General features: G+C 33.8%; 1 non-coding gene across 1 annotated transcript; it reads right to left on the bottom strand.

Moving 5' to 3' along the window:
• Window positions 1–14,155: 14,155 nt before the first annotated feature.
• Window positions 14,156–14,262, bottom strand: LOC112326698 (small nucleolar RNA R71). The gene has a single exon (XR_002980629.1). It is a non-coding gene; the product is annotated as a small nucleolar RNA R71 (small nucleolar RNA).
• Between the last annotated feature and the right edge of the window lie 4,011 nt (window positions 14,263–18,273).

Genomic DNA, 18,273 nt, shown 5'->3' with positions numbered 1-18,273 from the left:
ATGTTGTGTCTGTGGGTATTTATGGGACGGTTGTTTTTGTATTTTAAAATTTTTTTTAATATAAATTTTTTTTATTTTTTATTTTAAATTAATATTTTTAGGTATTTTCATATCATTTTAATGTGTTGATATCAAAAATAATTTTAAAAAAATAATAAAAAATTATTTTGATACATTTCTAAATAAAAAATACTTTAAAAAACAATTGTTACAACACTTTCAACCACTCTTTATTTCTGCAAGTTTTATTGAGGATTAGAGCATTTTCTAGAATGAAGTATTTTTATTTTAAAATATTTTTTTATTTAGATATATATTAAAATAATTTTTTAAAAAAATTATTTTTAACTTTAATCTATTAAAATAATTTTAAATTATTAAAAAATAATTTTAAATAAAAATAAATAAATTTTAAACTGTACTGCCAAATATCCCTAGACTTGTTGCATTATTAATTTCTAATGTTTAATGACATTTTTGTTTCTGCACAATCAATGAAGTGAAAAGGGGAAAACAAGATTTATTTGGTATTATCAAATTAATTAGGATAAATAGAATTTTTTTTAATTTGAAGTACAATAAAATAATTTAATTGTTCATAAAAGTAAAAAGATTTAAAGTGGCATCTATAGGTTTTTTAGTCATTTTATTTTTTTCAAAACAATACAATAACTGAAGTGTAAAAGCAAAATTTACTAAAGTATCTTTTAGAAATATTTTTGTATTTTTATTATGTTTTTTTTATTATAATCAAGTACATTGAGGGGCAATATAATATTTTGATAAATATAAATATTATAAAAAAAAAATAAGTGGTTGTTAAGTGTATTGTCTTATCAGCACGTGAATGGTGCTCACACACTTTGAGCGACGCATGTGGTTAATAACTAGCTTTCAAGACCATGTTGGAATTTCCTTGACGGCTCATTCATGTCTGGGTGAGTGTGGGAAATGGACCTCTAATTGACCCTAGCTGCCTTTTCTTTTCTTTTCTTTTTTTCTCTCTCGTCTTTAAAACCCTTTAATTTTTCAAATTAGCCCTTGAATTTGGTTTTCCTTTTAATTTGGTTTATATTCTTTTGATTACTATTTTTTTATTTGAAATAATTTATAAAATTAGAATTTTTTTCTTTCAATTTCATCCTTCTTTAATTTCTCATCTATTATATTTGGTCGTCATTCTTTTTATTACTATTTTTTTTGTTTTTCAATTTCATCCCTTATTGTTTTATTTCATTTAATTTTTATCAAATTTGATCCTCATTATTTTAATTGTTATTTATTATGTTTTTTACTTTTTGGTGATTGGGAATTTTGATTCATGATTTTTACAAGTTTGCCCTCTACATATAACTTGGTCTTATGAATCAAGTCTCGAGTTTCAAAAATTAGCCTGATTTGACTTTGATTTTTTTAGGTTCTATATTTTTTTTTTAAAAAAAAAGAAAAATTCAATTTCATCTTCGATATTAGATTATTGGGCCTTCAACTTTGTGATTTTTGTTGTTTTTTTTTTATAGGGTTATCTCAATCTCATATCCTAAGTCGTGAGTTAGTTGAGTTAACCCCGGTTGACTCGAGTTTTTGTAATTGATTTTATTTCCATTTTCACCTTTCATTTTTTAGTTTGCTTGAGAGTTGACCTTCATTGTTATTCGTTTTCTTTTCTACATGGTTATCTCAACTTCACAAGTGACCTGCGAGTTTAGCATGTTGACTAGAGTTAGATTTTTTATTTTTTAAAAAAATTAATTTTTTTTTCAATTCATCCTATTTGATTTGCTGGTAATTAAGCTTTAAACTTTTTTTAATTTTTCTCTTTACGAGGTTATCCTCATTTAATTTTTGTTTTGTTATCAAATAAGATTGTTGAAACCTTTTAAGAATATTTAAAAGGATATCTTTTTATAATAATACAAACATTTATTTATTTTTATTAGTCATTGTCATTTTTTCTTTTTCTTTTTTTATAATTATATTATTAAATTAATTGAGCTTATTAAATTTATTCAAGTCAATGACCTGAATCCCAATTTTATTTTATTTTTTCTTCTTTAAAATCACTATTATTATTTAAGTATCCTTTTTTTACATTAAATTTTTTTTGACCCGGCCTCTAGCGTAGTGCAGACCACCAATTTATTTGTTTATAATTCTCACTCCCTCCCATTAACATGATCCTTCTTTTCTAAGTTGTTTTTATTTTTACTATCTATAATTCATAATACTCTTAATATTGTAAGTCAATTATGATTTTTTAGTGAACATTTATTTTCATTAAAATTACTACTAAATCAACAACATGCTATTTACATAAATGTATTTTATGATTCTATCAATATAGAAATAACACTAAATCATTTTTATAAAAAATAAAAATATCCAAGCATTGCTAATATGTTTTCAAGAAGAAAAAAAAATTAACCATGTAGAGATTGATCCAATGTGACTCGAACAACTTGGCAAATCAAAAGGTAACTTGGACAACCGAATAAAAAAACATAGTTTGACTGAAAAACATTCAAGACAATATTTTTAAAACATTCAAGACAATATTTTTTAAAAAAATATTTAGACGACAACACATTAAATTGACTCGGGTCAACACAAGTTAACATTTAAAATGCATGACCTAGGACATTAAGACCGTGATAACTTCATAGAAACCAAATCAAAAGGCATATTAAAGCTCAATTCTCGAATAACTCAATATTCAAAAATAAAATTAAAAAAAGAATAAAATTACCTAAGTCAATCAATCAAATCATGAGATCGGGATAACATATTAGAAAGCAAATCAAAATAAATTATGAATTTCAATTCTCAATCAATTCAATATTGAAGGATGAAATTGAAAAACAAAATCAATTAAAAAAACAAAAAAACTTGAGTCAGCTTGGTTTAATTCGCCAAATCTTTGACCTAAGTCATGAAACTGAGATAACCTTATAAAAATCAAACCAAAATAAATTATGAAGTTTAATTCTCAATCAACTCAAAAAGCGAAGGATAAAATTGAAAAGAAAATTCAATTGCAAAAAAGGAGCTAGAAAAACACTAGTTAATTAGGTCAACTCACAAAACTCGTGACATGGGTTAGGAGATTGAAATAACCTTAAAGAAAACAAATTTAAATAAATTATGAAACTCAATCTTCAATAAATCTAATATTAAAGGATGAAATTAAAAAAGAAAACAAAGTACTATTCCAATAAATAGTACTTTGTGAGGAGGGGAACAATGATTTCTCTTTCTCGATTAGTTCTTATTATTTTTATTATAAAATAAAGGAATAATAAAGATTAATAATAATAACCAACCAGCTTGAAGAAATATTTGTAATTTGATCCAACAAGAACCTTATCTTGAAGAACCAAAGTTATATGCATTGATCACCCCCACCCTATGCCTATAACGAGACACAAATAAGAAGTATAAATCACAACGAAGTGGATCAATCCATTAAAGAGTTTGTAAGTACAATAAAAGACTTAGTATGAGAATCACGCATCCACACAACAAGAAAAAGGCACACATTATGCGGCAACCTGAGATAAAAATTCATCAACTCTATAAAAATCCTTACATAAGAGTGGACGGTGCATCGTTCGTTCAAAATTGGCCTAATTAGGCCAACAATTGGCCTAATTACCTTTATACAAAATTTAAGTTATTTAAATAATATAGTTACAATTGTTTTTTGGATATTATTCCTGTAACGACCTGGAATTTTCATGTAACATCCCATTATTGATTCTTTGGTTCACCAAATTTACAGCAGAGTTTCCCCTATAACTCATATATTTTCTCAGTTCTTTTCTTATCCTTCTAGGCAATACAATATCAAATAACTCTATTACATACATGTAGTAGCCCTTCGGCCACCCACCAATTCAATTGTTTCTCCATTTGATTCTTTCACATCACTTCTCACAATTCATCTTATATTCTTTCTATTTTTCATTTACTTAAAACATACATGTGATGGATACACACACACATAACAGAAGAGATATAATAGTACATACAAATAAGTACCTAATAAAATTATAAATAGTGAAATGACATAATCAGTGTTGGCCTCCTTCATGACATAAACTTGCAACATATATAACATTATAAGAGTTATTAGTCATCAAGAAAACTTATGCTCATGATTTTTTTATGAGAGAAATGAATCATTATGTCTATTAGCACTTTTTTAACAATCCTGCTCAAAACATTCAACTCAAGTTCAATAATACCTTAACTCATATGACAATACTCGTGCTCATCATTGCAACTAAAATAACATTACAAATTTAACATCTAGCCATAAAATACATGTATGTGGTTTTTCATAAGGAAGGAGAACAATATGTTTATTTAGAATTCTTTTAGTATCGATTACATCATATACATATTGAATTACGCACTAGCTGCTATGGCGTCTAAGTTCATATTTCTCCTTAGTCATTGATATTGCAGTCATTAAGTATTGTTCCTTTCTTACCCTTAGTCATCGACATTGCAGCCACTAAGTATTATTCTTATCTCATCCTTAGTTGTCGATACTATGGCCACTAAATATAATCTGGTCATCCCCTCACAGATGCTAATAATTTTGGAAAACCCATTTGATTGCCAACAAATTTGGCTATTAATATCTTCCTAGCGAGCTATCTTTAATATTTTACTCCACATCTTCATACAACATTATACCACATTATTTTATTTGAGCTATGTTCAACAAACAACTAATGACATGTATTATAGTCTAGGAATTCTTGTACATATAGGATTCTTCTATGGATAACTGTTCATTCTTATTTATGATCAATTTTGTATATGGTTCTTTAAACATTAATTTCGATTGTAATAACATATCATACTTTTTATTTCATCGTATTAGTAAACACTTTTCAAATAAGATGATTCACAACACTCATTACCAATAATCCTAGTATGGACCCTATTAACTGGAGTTAACCTCATCATTTACTCCCGGTTATCCAACATGGATATCATTAGCCAAAGCTAATTTTCAATGCTTATTCTCGGCTATCCAACGTGGATGCCATTAACTAAAGCTAATCTTATTATTCATTCTCGGCTACCCAACATGGATACCACTAGCCAAAGCTAATCTCATCATTCATTCCCGGCTTTCTAATATGGATACCATTAGCCGAATCTAATCTCATTAATCAATCTCGGTTATTCAATATGGATACCATTAGCCAAAGCTAATCTCATCAATGAATCTCAGTTATCCAATATGGATACCATTAGCTGGAGCTAATCACATCATTTAATCTCGGTTATCCAATATGGATACCATTAGCTGCAGCTAATCTCATCAATTAATCCCGGTTATCCAATTTAGATACTATTAGCTGAAGCTAATCACATCATTATTCATTGTGTTTTATGAGTAATTTTAATCGATTGAAATCGGGTAGCAATATTATGTATAAATACTTTGAGGATTTAATAATAATTAGTTAAAGGTGGAAACCACCTACCTGCCCCTCTCGTAGTGTGTCCTCACTCGGTCGAAGATCCGATCCCGGTCGCGCTTCCTGATACACAAAATGACCATTACATAGTATATTTTTATTTAGGTATTGTCAAAGACCATTTCCACACATATACCACAACACACATACATTTATTCAAACGTCTCCCATATTTGTATAATTGTACAGTAATAATATTGTAACAAGATATTTATCTCTAATTTTAATGAAGGTCATCTACAGAATTTATATCATTATGACACTGAAATTGTCAATAAATCTGAGTCATTTTGATATTGAAAATCGTTAGTGAAAGCAAAGTCATTCTGACACTGAAAATCATCAAGGAAAAACGTCATTCTGACACTGAAAATCGTCAATGAAAACTAAGTCATTCTGACACTGAAAATCATCAAGGAAAAACGTCATTCTGACACTGAAAATCGTCAATGAAAACTAAGTCATTCTGACACTGAAAATCATCAATGAAAAAACTAAGTCATTTTGACACTAAAAATCATCAACGAAAACTAAACCATTCTGACATTTCTTTTCCCTAAATCCACGCATATGGTCAATACCAAGTTTTCCTCCTAAAGACCATACTTCAACCTCGTTTTGGACATAACCAGAACCAAATTCATTTTCAAAGTTTATGAAGCAGGGAAATGTGTAATGTTTCTATTCCATGACAATATCATACATTCATCAAACATTATTAAAGAGGAACAATCACTCATTACTATCTTCATAAGGGTATTTCTTTGCTATCCTCTCTTAAGGTGGCCGAAGCCTATGTCATTCCCCTAACAAACATATTTTTATGTTCTTCATATGGCAACATCGAATTGTCATTCATTATCATGTGACATAAGGTGTTCTACGCATTCTAATTATGAAGTACTACTAATTATGTTCAAGGATCATATTCTTTTTCATAACCTCATCAAGTTCATCATAATGTTGTCAAGTAGTACACAATCAAGTTCTCCCATCTAAATTTCTATAGGCCAAAACATGAGTATTAACATTAAGTGTTCATTTCATCAATTTTTTACTACATCATTCCAAGTGTTAGAACCTTTAATCAACAATAAATTCCAAGAAAAGATTAGAGCTTGATTAGTCCTAGTTGGTTTAGTCCACCTAACCCCGAACACTATTTTATATTTTAATCATAACTAAAGTTTTAGAACTCTTTTTTGAGCATGATGTGTCTATGGAAAGCTAATACATAGGGCTACAACTTTTATGAAGGACATAATACCTATATTTTCCATCTACATGTCTAAACACACTCATTACAATAACATAAGAAATTTGTCCAGTACTATGTCAGTCTGGACCCTTACTCAGTGTTGTTCTTATATCTAGAATTATAAATCTCCAAATAAGTCAAGACTAGTTCCATTGGAAAGATAACATCCATACTTACAACTTTTATAAGGACACCATCTCCAAATTACATCGTTTTAAGGTTCAAAACTAACAATTACATTAGCATCCAAACTTTGTCCATTACTATGTCGGTCTGGACCTTTACTCAGTCTTTTTCTCATATCTAGAGTTATACAAGTCTAAATAAATCGAGACTAGTTTCATTTGAAATATAGCATCCATACCTACAACTTTTATAAGACACCAGCTCCAAATTACATCGTTTAAGGCTTAAAATTAACAATTACAATGGCACCCAAAATCTATCCAATATTATGTCAGTGTAAACCTTGGGTTAAAATAGGTACATCATTTTAAGGCCCAAAATTAATAATTACAAAATTGATCATAGTTAGGAATGGTAGTTATGAATGGAAGAATACTATATGTACAAGGATTCCTAGACCATATTACATGTCATCAGTTGTTTGTTGAACATAACTCAAATAAAATAATTAGGTATAAGGTTGTATGAAGATGTAGAGTAAAATATTAAAGATAGCTCGGTAGGAAGATATTAATAGCCGAATTTGTTGGCAATCAAATGGGTTTGGCAGAATTATTGGCATACATGAGGGGATGACCAAATTATACTTAGTGGCCATAGTATCAATGACTAAGGATGAGATAAGAATGATACTTAGTGGCTGCAGTGTCGATGACTACGGGTAAGAAAGGAACGATACTTAATGACCACGGTATCAATGACTAAGGACAAGATATAAATTGATAGTTGATGATTATTTACCAATATCTATGAATATGACAACTTTTGATGTTAAATTGCCTAAAAGAATGATGACCAAGGAAGCAAAATATGATTTAGTTAATTATAGGATGAAAATGTAGATTCTCCTTTCCCTGTGCTTTTATTTAAGTTGACAAGTCCTTTAAATTAAATCATGGGCAACAAAAGTTACTTCCTAGTTGTCCCTAATAAAAAGAAAATTCATGTGGTTGTCTTTGTTTTGAATGGAAACCATCATGTTGATGTTTCCAATGAGTAGAAACCATGGTGTTTTTGTTTCCAAATAATGGAAACCATTGAAACTATCCTCGATTGTATAATGGAAACCATGGTGTAAGGCCATTAACCGATACTTAAAAATATATATGACAGGGTAGTTGACTTTTCCTGGATGATAATTGATAATACAGTCGTAGTCTTTAATTAATTCTACCCATCTCCGTTGTCACATATTCAACTCTTTCTACGACATCAGATATTTAAGGCTCTTATGATCCGTGAAAATTTGAACCCGGGATCCGTATAAGTAGTGCCTCCATACTCGTAAAGCAAAAACTACTGCTGCCAATTCTAAGTCATGAACTAGGTTGTTGACTTCATGAGTCTTCAGTTGTCTCGATGCATAGGCAACTACTTTTCCATGCTGCATTAGGACACAACCCAATCCTTTTCTTGAGGCATCACTGTAGACTACAAAGCCTTCTGTTCCGGATGGGAGGATTAGTACGGGGGCAGTAGTAAGCCTTCTCTTCAATTCTTGAAAGCTCTTATCGCACTCCTTTGACCACTCTCATCTTATGTTCTTCCTGGTGAGCGTGTCAATGGAGTTGCTATCGTTGAAAACCCTTCCACAAACCTTCTATAATACCCTGTCAATCCGAGAAAACTACGAATTTCAGTTACCGTAGTAGGCCTTTCCCATCTCAAAACTGCTTCCACCTTCTGAGGGTCCACAAAAATGCCTTTTAAAGACACTACATGCCCTAAAAAGGTAACTTCTTTTAACCAGAAGTCACATTTATCCAACTTGGCATACAACTGGTGGCTCCTCAAAGTCTGTAGTGTCTATCTCAGGTGCTGTTCATTCTCCTCATAGGATTTGGAGTAAACCAAGATGTCATCGATGAATACGACAACAAACTTATCAAGGTATGGTTGGAATACTCGGTTCATTAAATCTATAAAAAGTGCTGGAGCATTAGTTAATCCAAAGAGTAGCACCAAGAACTCGAAGTGTCCGTAGTGAGTTCTGAAGGCAGTTTTCGGCACATCTTGCCCTTTGATTCGCATCTGGTAGTATCCTGATCTTAAATCAATCTTTGAGAATACTTTAGCACCCTTCAACTGATCGAACAAATCATCTATTCGTGGAAGCGAATATCTGTTCTTTACCATCACATTATTCAACTGACGGTAATCTATGCAAAGCCTCAACATTCCATCTTTCTTCTTCACAAATAATACGGGTGCCCCCCAAGGTGAGTTGCTTGGTCGTATGAACCCTTTGTCTAAAAGCTCCTGCAATTGAATTTTCAACTCATCCAATTCTTTTGGGGCCATTCTATATGGTGGTTGGGCTATAGGAGACACCTCAGGCAATATATCGATGGTGACTTCAACTTCTCTTTCTGGGGGTAGTCCCGAAAATACGTCCAGAAATTCCCTCACAAATGGAATGTCAGACAATCCTATTTTACCCTTTTTTGAATTTATCACATAGGCAAGGTATGTTGTACAACCTTTCTTTAGTAGTTTTCTCGCAACCATACCCGAGATTATATTTGTAAAGTTGGAAATTCTCTCCCCCTTAAAGACCATTGTTTCACCCTTAGCCCCTTGGAAGGTTACTATTTTTGTAAAGCAGTCTAGACGAGCCTTATTTTTGCCCAACCAATTCATACCTAGAATTATATCAAAATCACTTAATTCTAAGGGTATTAAATCTGCTTCTAGTTCACACCCATTAATGTTAATTCCCACCCCTTCAAATACAACAATTGTTTCCACAGTTTCACCCAAAGGTGTCCCAATAATAAATCCTTTTTCTACCCTTTTTGTTTCCTTACTCAATTTGGTTACATTTTTATTTGTTATAAAGGAGTGAGTGGCACCAGAATCAAACAAAACATGCATTTGATAGTCATTCATTTGCACCATACCTGCTACCACATCTGATGCTGCTCTGACATCCTCCTGGGTCATATGAAAAACCCTTCCTTGATCCCTTTCAGTTTGCACTCTAGGTCGTCCCCTATTTGAGTTAACTCCTGACTGAGTTGACCTTCCCGGTTTGTTTACTGTGATGGACTGTTGATGACTCTGACTTTGTTGCCTGTGTCTCTGAGGCTGTTCAGTGTTTAACTGGGGGCATTCCCTTTTAAAGTGACCCTTCTCACCATAGTGATGACATCCTCTTCCCAAGTACTGTCAGGTTCTCCACTTATGACCTTCTCCTCGACATATGTAGCATCGTCCAGGAGAAACCAAGCAACTCCCGGGGTGTCTTTGTTCACACTGAGCACATCGAGGGTAGACAATTTCCTTCTGTTCATTAGGCCCCCTCACAGCTATAGCCCTGGAGTGGGTCTGATCACTTCCCAACTTCCCACCGATATCCTGTTGGGAGCTAGTTGATGTCCCCCTTTTCTTTTTGAATTGAAGGAACTGTTCACCTCTACTTCTCTTTGGAAATGGTGGCCTGCCTAAAAATTCCATATCCTTTCGTTTTCCTGCACCCATGTGACTCTATTGGCCTTCTTCCATACAAGCCTCCAAGGCCTGTGCTGCTTCAAGCAGTTCCCTTACTGTTTTGAATTGTAAAGCAATCAACCTCTGCTTCAATTCTTGTCTAAAGCCATCCCTTAACTTTTCTATCATGTGTTGTTCTGATGGAACATAATGTGGTGCGAATAGTGAGAGGTCATGAAATCGTCTCTCGTACTCGAGTACTGACATTCCCTCTTGTCTCAAGGCTAGGAATTCATGTTCCTTCATCTTTTGATGATATTTGGAGTAATATTGATTCTCAAACTCTGTCTTGAAATCATCCCAGGATAGGGTTTCTGTAGCCCTCTTCAACTGAACTGTCTCCTACCAAGTCATAGCTCCGTCTGATAGTAATTGTGTAGCACAATCTACCCGCAGATCATGTGGTATCTTAATTTGAATCATTGTTTTCTTCACTTTTCTAATCCATCTTCCCGCCACTTCAGCATCTTGTTCACTGAGTAGGGTTCACAACCCATTTCTCTCATACTTTTCACCAAACGAACTAGATGTACCACATCATTAGTAGCTGTAGTTGCTTCTGAAACGGTTGGTATGATGGGTGCGGGTGGGGGTGCTGGCATAGGAGTGGCAGCATTAGCCATACCTTCCATTACTGCTTTGACTAGTTGAGCTAGGAGCATTGGATCAACATAGGAAACAGATGGCCCTGCAGGTGTAGTCTGAGGGGGCTCCTCTACTCATTCCCGTGGGGCTGACATGGTTGGCCGAACATCCCCAGTTTGTCTTGGTGCCTATCTAATTTGAGGCCCCATCGATTCTTCATGCCTTGCTTGAGTCAATACTACCGGTGCATGTGAAGCAGTATCTTCCAAATGGCTCTCTTCTTGCCCCTTGGAAAAGTCTATATCTCTATTCCCCCTCCCTGTAGAGGTTAGATCTGTTCTGATCTCTTGACGGGTACGTACCATCCTGCAATAAATTAATGAACATCAACAACCTCTTTTGAATTCTTCCCAGAACCCATACCAGGGCTCTGATACCAACTGTAACAGTCCGACTGTACGACTTGATCAATGTTAAAAGATCCCAACATATCCTCTTAATTTGAGGGTAATTTTTTTTTTAATTTACCAAAAATTCGGCAGAGTTTCATTTGCTTTTAGGACATCCCAAGTTATCGACTATTATCAATTTACTCAATCAACCCATCATCACAAGGTCCTATAATTCCGGACCTTCTATCAAATGATGCAACCATATTATTCGATAGTTTCACCCACATTTAACTAGTGTTTAGCCTATGTTATATATATAAAATGCCTTGATATTCCTTATTTTATGTTTTGAAGGTACTTTTGGATGAAAGATGCAAAAAGGAGTAAATTGGAGGTAATTGGCAGATTTGATGTTTAATCGATGTTTTGTGCAGAGCGCGAGTTCTAGAGGTCGAAATGAAGTGATTCCTGTGGCACTAAAAAGAAAACATCCATACCTTTCTGTACATTTAATGCAAGAAAAATAAAAAGAGAAAGATCATGGAAATCACATCCTGCAAAGTCAAATCTCGTATTCTGACAATGTTGACCTTTGGCCATTCAAAATTTAATATCTGGAGCTACAGAAGTCCAATTGATGCAAACTTGATTTTGTTGGATTCCTAACGCAAAGAAATATCAACGCTCCAATTTCAGCCAAAAACGATGTCATATGAGGGAGATATGATTTTTCAAATATGACAACTGAATTCTGCCAGCAAACAGGTTTCGTGAAGAAACGAGTCCAAATTACATTCTGAAGCATCTAAACCAACATCCAAGTTTTTATATCAGCAATTTAGCTCCTCTAAGTCAGAGCTTGAAGATTTCATGCAAGGCTATTTCTCTTTTTTAGAGAAAATAGTTATTGAAGTACTTAAACGTAAACTGCCAACTTAAGGAAGGACTATTTTGTAAAATAGAGACTAGGGTTTCTTAGCATATAAAAAGAAAGAGAGAAGGGGCTAGCAGCCAGTAGAAAAAAGGGAGAGCAGAAGGAGGCAACAACCAGCAGAGAATAAACACAAATTCTCTCCTCTACAAACCCTAAAATCATGCTCTCTTCATTCTTTAGAAGTAGTTGTTCAATAGTTATGCAAGGCTAAGCTCTTTTCTTTCGGATTTCAAGAATCGTGAGATTTATTCTTCCTTTTATTTTCAGTTTATGTTATGAATGAGTATCATTGTTTTCCTATGCATATTTCCTATGATTGTTGTTGATGATTGCTAGAGCGGACTCTAAGTTATTGTTGTGAACAATCTATTGCTAAGTTTAATATCAAAACCGGAGTTGTGATATATGAACTTGTGAAACAACTAAGCTTGATAATTGTGGCGGAACTATGTTATTGAACTTAGGGAGAACATTTGAACAAAGTGACACAAGCTGCGGACAGCTTGTATGTTAATCTTGATGAAATTATCTAGTTCTTAAAGCTGCCATTAAATTGAATCATTAGTGCGGGCACTTTGATTGTTTGTTGGTTAGGATTAGTTATACAGCGGATCCGTTAATTAATCAACGTTAAGAAAAGATAAAATTTCAGAACATAAACTGCAATTTTCGTTTCAAGGATCGGTTCTAATTTCCGTTGGTGGATGTGTGCTTGCGACCAAGGTTTGTTTTCTTGATAAGTTTCGGTTTTAATTGATTTTGTTTGCTAGTTTAATTGCTGCCATAGTTTAGATAATCACAAACCAAATCCCCCCAATTACATAACGTACAACATAAAAATCTGACTTGAAACTTCCTCGTGGGATCGATCCCTTGCTTGCTCTATACTATCTTGTGTGTTGTGTTTTAAGCTAGGGTAATTAATTTGTGCGACCGCGACATCGCAACAAATTTTGGCGTCGTTGCCGGGGAAGTAATTTTAGTTGATTCTTGTGCTTGTACTGTTATTTTTATTTGCTGTGATTATTATTTTTTTATTTTTTTTGAAAAGAAAAAAAAGGAGAAACATAATTTTTGCTTCGGCGGTACTGTTCACTTACGGCAGTGGTACTGTTCAAAACAGATTTTTTGGTGGAATTAGGTATCGGCCTTTTGTTTCCTGAAGCAAAACGACGTTCTGAACAGGACTTGTGGCATACCACTAGCCCCACCCTATTGAGGCCAAATTCCGTTGTTTTATAGGGTTTTTAGGCAGTTTTAGTTTTCTACCGTAGGATTTTCGTATAATTTGCATTGTTTTCGATCTCTTGTGTGGTTGGTTTCTTTTGAGTTTTCCTGATGATTTATGCCAGTAACCCGTTCTACTAACCAAAGTCAAGTGCAGTTGGATCTCGAAATAGAAAAAACTTTACGCAGGTTACAAAAGGAAGCTCGCGTCAACACCATGGCTGTTGAACAACAACAAACACTCAAGGAGCTTGCTGCTCCTAACGTGAAAAATCAACCATTGTGCATCAACATCGATAATAATGTAAACTTCGAGCTCAAATCTGGTTTTATACATTTGCTACCAACATTCAATGGTTTTGCAGGTGAAGATCCTCATACTCATCTAAAGGAGTTCCATATGGTTTGCGTTGGTATGAAACCGAATGGAGTTGACGAAGAACAGGTTAAGTTGAAAGCTTTCCCTTTCTCTTTAAAAGGGACATCAAAGGCATGGTTTTTCTCTATTCTCTCAGGTTCCATTGGAACTTGGAATGCCATGAAGAAGATTTTCCTTGAAAAGTATTTCCCAGCATCTCGAGTTGCCAACATAAGGAAAGAAATATGTGGGATTCGACAATCTCATGGAGAGACACTTTTTGAGTATTGGGAAAGATTTGAGCAACTGTGCATTCAATGCCCTCATCATCAAATACCCGATCAGCTGCTCATTCAATATTTCTATGAAGGATTGATGCCTACTGACCGTAGTATCATTGATGTTGCAAGTGGAGGAGCACTGGTAGATAAGACACCCGAGGCTGCACGCCAATTGATCTCAAACATGGCAGCCAACTCGAAATAGTTTGGCACGTGTGGAGACTTCGCAAACAAATGAGTAAATGAGGTAAGTATTTCTTACCTTGAAAATAAAGTTAATGATCTTACTTCTCTTGTGCGTTCTTTGGCTTGTGGAAATGTACATCAGGTGAAAGTTTGTAGCATATGTTCCTTACAAGAACATACCTCAGATATGTGCCCAACAATGCAAGAAGATTACATTGAACAGGTTCATGCAGTTGATGGAGGATTCAACGGACAGTCCCAACATAAATATGATCCCTTTTCCAACACGTACAATCCTGGATGGAGAGATCATCCCAACCTATAGTATGGGAACCAGCCTCAACAAGGCAATCAAGGCCGACAATTCCATCCTCATAGATTTCAATCCCAACAGAATTATCAAGCAAGACAACCCCCTCCATTTACAAACTCCAATGTTATGGGGTCATCATCCAATGATGATCTTCGTGAGATGATGAAAACTTTGGCTTCTAACACTGTGACCTTGCAACAAAATGTAATGTCTTTTCAACAGGAAACAAGGTCAAGTATTCACAACTTGGAGAAGCAAATGGGGTAAGTAGCTTCAAGTGTGGGGAAATTGGAAGCACAAATGAATGGAAAATTGCCCTCCCAAGCATTGAATCCAATAGAGAATGTTAGTGTGATCATGTTGCGAAGTGGGAAAGAACTTGAAGAGAAAAGGTCGAAACAAATTGAGATGGAGGAAGAAGAAGAGATAGAAACCGAATTGAGTACAAAGAAGAAACATCCTTCTCCTTCCCAAACTGAAACAACGACCAACACTCCAAAGGTAACTCCTCACTCAATGAATTCCAGTTTTAAAACAATTCCACCCTTTCCTGTGAGTTCTTCTAGGTCAAAGAAAGAAGACAAAGAAAAAGAGATTTTAGAGGTTTTCAAGAAAGTGGAACTCAACATTCCTTTGCTTGATGCTGTCAATCAAATTCCCAAGTATGCCAAATTCTTGAAAGAGCTGTGTACTACCAAGAGAGCTTTCAAACTGAAAGGTTATGAAACGGTAAGTATGTGGGTGAAGTTGTATCTGCTGTTGTTCAAAAGAATATGCCTTTGAAGCAAAAGGACCCAGGTGCGTTTACTATCCCATGTGTTATTGGTAATGCTAGTTTCAAAAGGGCCTTGTGTGATTTAGGTGCATCCATTAGTGTTATGCCTAAACATGTTTATGATTCTCTTAGTCTTAAGCCTTTGAATAAAACTAGCATTGTAATATAACTTACGGATCGTAGTTTTGTTTACCCACTTGGTGTGATAGAAGATGTCCTAGTCAAGATTGATAGTTTGGTCATTCCTTGTGACTTTTATATTCTTGATATGGAACATGATTCTTGTGATTTATCAAACAACACTCCTATATTGTTTGGGAGACCATTCTTGAAAACTGTCAATACAAAAATTGATTGTGGTAAGGATACTGTCTATGGAGGTAGGAGATGAAAAAATTGAATTTAATTTTCATGATGCAATGACATATCCTTATAGCAATGTTTATTCTATCACATGTTATGACCAAGTTGATAAGTGTGTGCAGCAAGTTTGTGATTTTGATAGTGAGGATGGATTAAGCGTAGCTTTGAGCTATGGCTATGATTTTACCAAGATAGAAGAGATGAAGAGGCATATATGTGTTCCTTAAAACGTGCATGAATCAGCATTGGCTTTGTAAGCTTTGCAAACTGTTCCTCATGATGCAGGAGTCATTCACCCCATCATGGAAGTGAATGGGTGGCGCCTATCCTTTTGGTGCCCAAAAGGATTGGAATTACGTTGAAAGAAATACAAAATGATGGTTACAAGAATGCAAGGATTTACAAAGAAAAGACTAAGAGTCTTCATGACCGAATGCTTACAAGAAAGGAGTTTCATGTTGGAGACAAAGTCCTTCTTTATCATTCGCGTTTGAAACTTTTTCCTAGAAAGTTACGCTCTCGTTGGATTGGACCATTTGTTGTTTCTAATGTTTTTCCTTATGGTGCAGTTGAAATTACAAGTTTAGAAACCAACAAAGTACTCAAGGTCAATGGGCATCGCTTGAAACCTTTCTATGAAGGTTGGACAGCAGAACTCACCGCTTCTGTGGAATTAGCTAAACCAATCTATGAAGAATGAGCATGCAACAGGTCGAACCAATGACATAAAAGAAAAGCGCTTACTGGGAGGCAACCCAGCACAAAAAGAAAAAAAAACAGATTTGTTTTCTTTCTCCCTTATCTTTTATTTTTTACATTTTACTTTATTTTTGTCATTCTCCTATATTCCTTTTCTTTTATTTCAACATTGAGGACAATGTTGTGCTTTAAGTGTGGGGGTATTGGGAGAATGTTGGTTTTCTAATTTTGGTTTTCTTTGTTATATTTCAAAAAAAAAAAACAAGAAAAAATTATGTTTGATCTTTTGAACTCCCATTGGTTTTTGAGAATATGAGTATTATGTATGAGAATTAATTGAGATAGATGAAGATATAAATCAAATGAATGAGTGTGCATGCAAGTTTTAATGTTTAATTGGTTTAGGGATTATTGACTTTGAGAATATGCCATGTTAACTTTATAGTGTTATACCAATGCAAGCTTTTGAGCCTTCAACATTATATTCTTTGATTGTGCATTCTTTCAATGATATGTATCTCTAGAACTTGCTTCATATCTTGTTGAGATTACATTCGCATTACATATATACATGAAGATGATAAATGCATTAGAAATTTTAACCACTTGAGCCAAAAAGCCAACCTAAAGCAAATTATCCTTAGTAAACCCCTTTTGAGCTTGTTTATCTTTTCTTTGCTTTATCCATGTATAAGCCTTAACTTTTTATATGTTTTCATTTTCCCCTGGCCAAGGATTAGTAGAGCATATACTTGTGATATCTCATGGAATTATGGTTGAAAATTATGTGAAAAGAAAAAAGAAGTGATGCTTGATGAAAAGATGGGCAAAGTTGCCAAAGGTAAAAAAAAAAGAAAGAGAAAAAAAAGGAAAAAAAGAAAACAAAGTGTTCCTTTATGTTCTTAAGATTTTATGTTGAAAGAGCTTGAAATCAAAAGAAGTTAAGCATTGGTGATTAAAGATGAAAACTTTATGTGCTTTGATGGAATATCTTGTTTGAAATATCATTTTTCAGAATGCTCTCTTTTCTTTGGTTTGAACCTTTTCTTTTACTCTCTTTTACCTCACCTTAACCTTAGCCCCATTACAACCAGAAAATAAGACCTTTTGATTCATGCATTGTTTGTAATATGTTAGTAATGAAGATGAGATTGAAAAGCAAGCTTATGGTAGAACATATTCATTGATTGAATTTGAGAGATTTAAACACATAAACCCTAAACACGTGAGTGTTGGAGTGTATATTAATGAGAGGACCTATCACTTTGACATGACATAGATTTCATTTAAATCCTGATGATTAATTAAGCTTTGAAGTTTGCATGTAAATGAATTCATGAAAATTTATACTCTTTATCCTTCTTGATTGTATTCTGGTTTATAATGCGTATATTCTTGGACATTGATGGGGGATTAAGAGATGGATCATAGTTATTGTCAATTTGATTTTATTTATCCTTTCTCGAGGACGAGCAAGAGCTAAGTGTGGGGGTATTTTGTAACACCCTGTAATTTAGTACATTCATAAAAGAACTTTGAGCCTTAACTTTTTAAAAAAAATGGGTATTTTTTTTCCACCGAACTTATCCGAGACTTGCCGAAATTCCCACTGAAATTTCGGCAGAGTTTCCTTTATACCTGGAGGTCCCAAGTTATCGACAATCATCCTGTATAGTTATACTCATTTCTCGATCATATCATAATCATGTAGAACCTTAACAACACATCA

This window comes from Populus trichocarpa, chromosome 2 (assembly GCF_000002775.5).
Source record: "Populus trichocarpa isolate Nisqually-1 chromosome 2, P.trichocarpa_v4.1, whole genome shotgun sequence".
NCBI classification, from domain to species: Eukaryota; Viridiplantae; Streptophyta; class Magnoliopsida; order Malpighiales; family Salicaceae; genus Populus; species Populus trichocarpa.
Note: the sequence above shows the minus strand (reverse complement) of the source record. Positions and strands in the feature narration are given on the sequence as shown.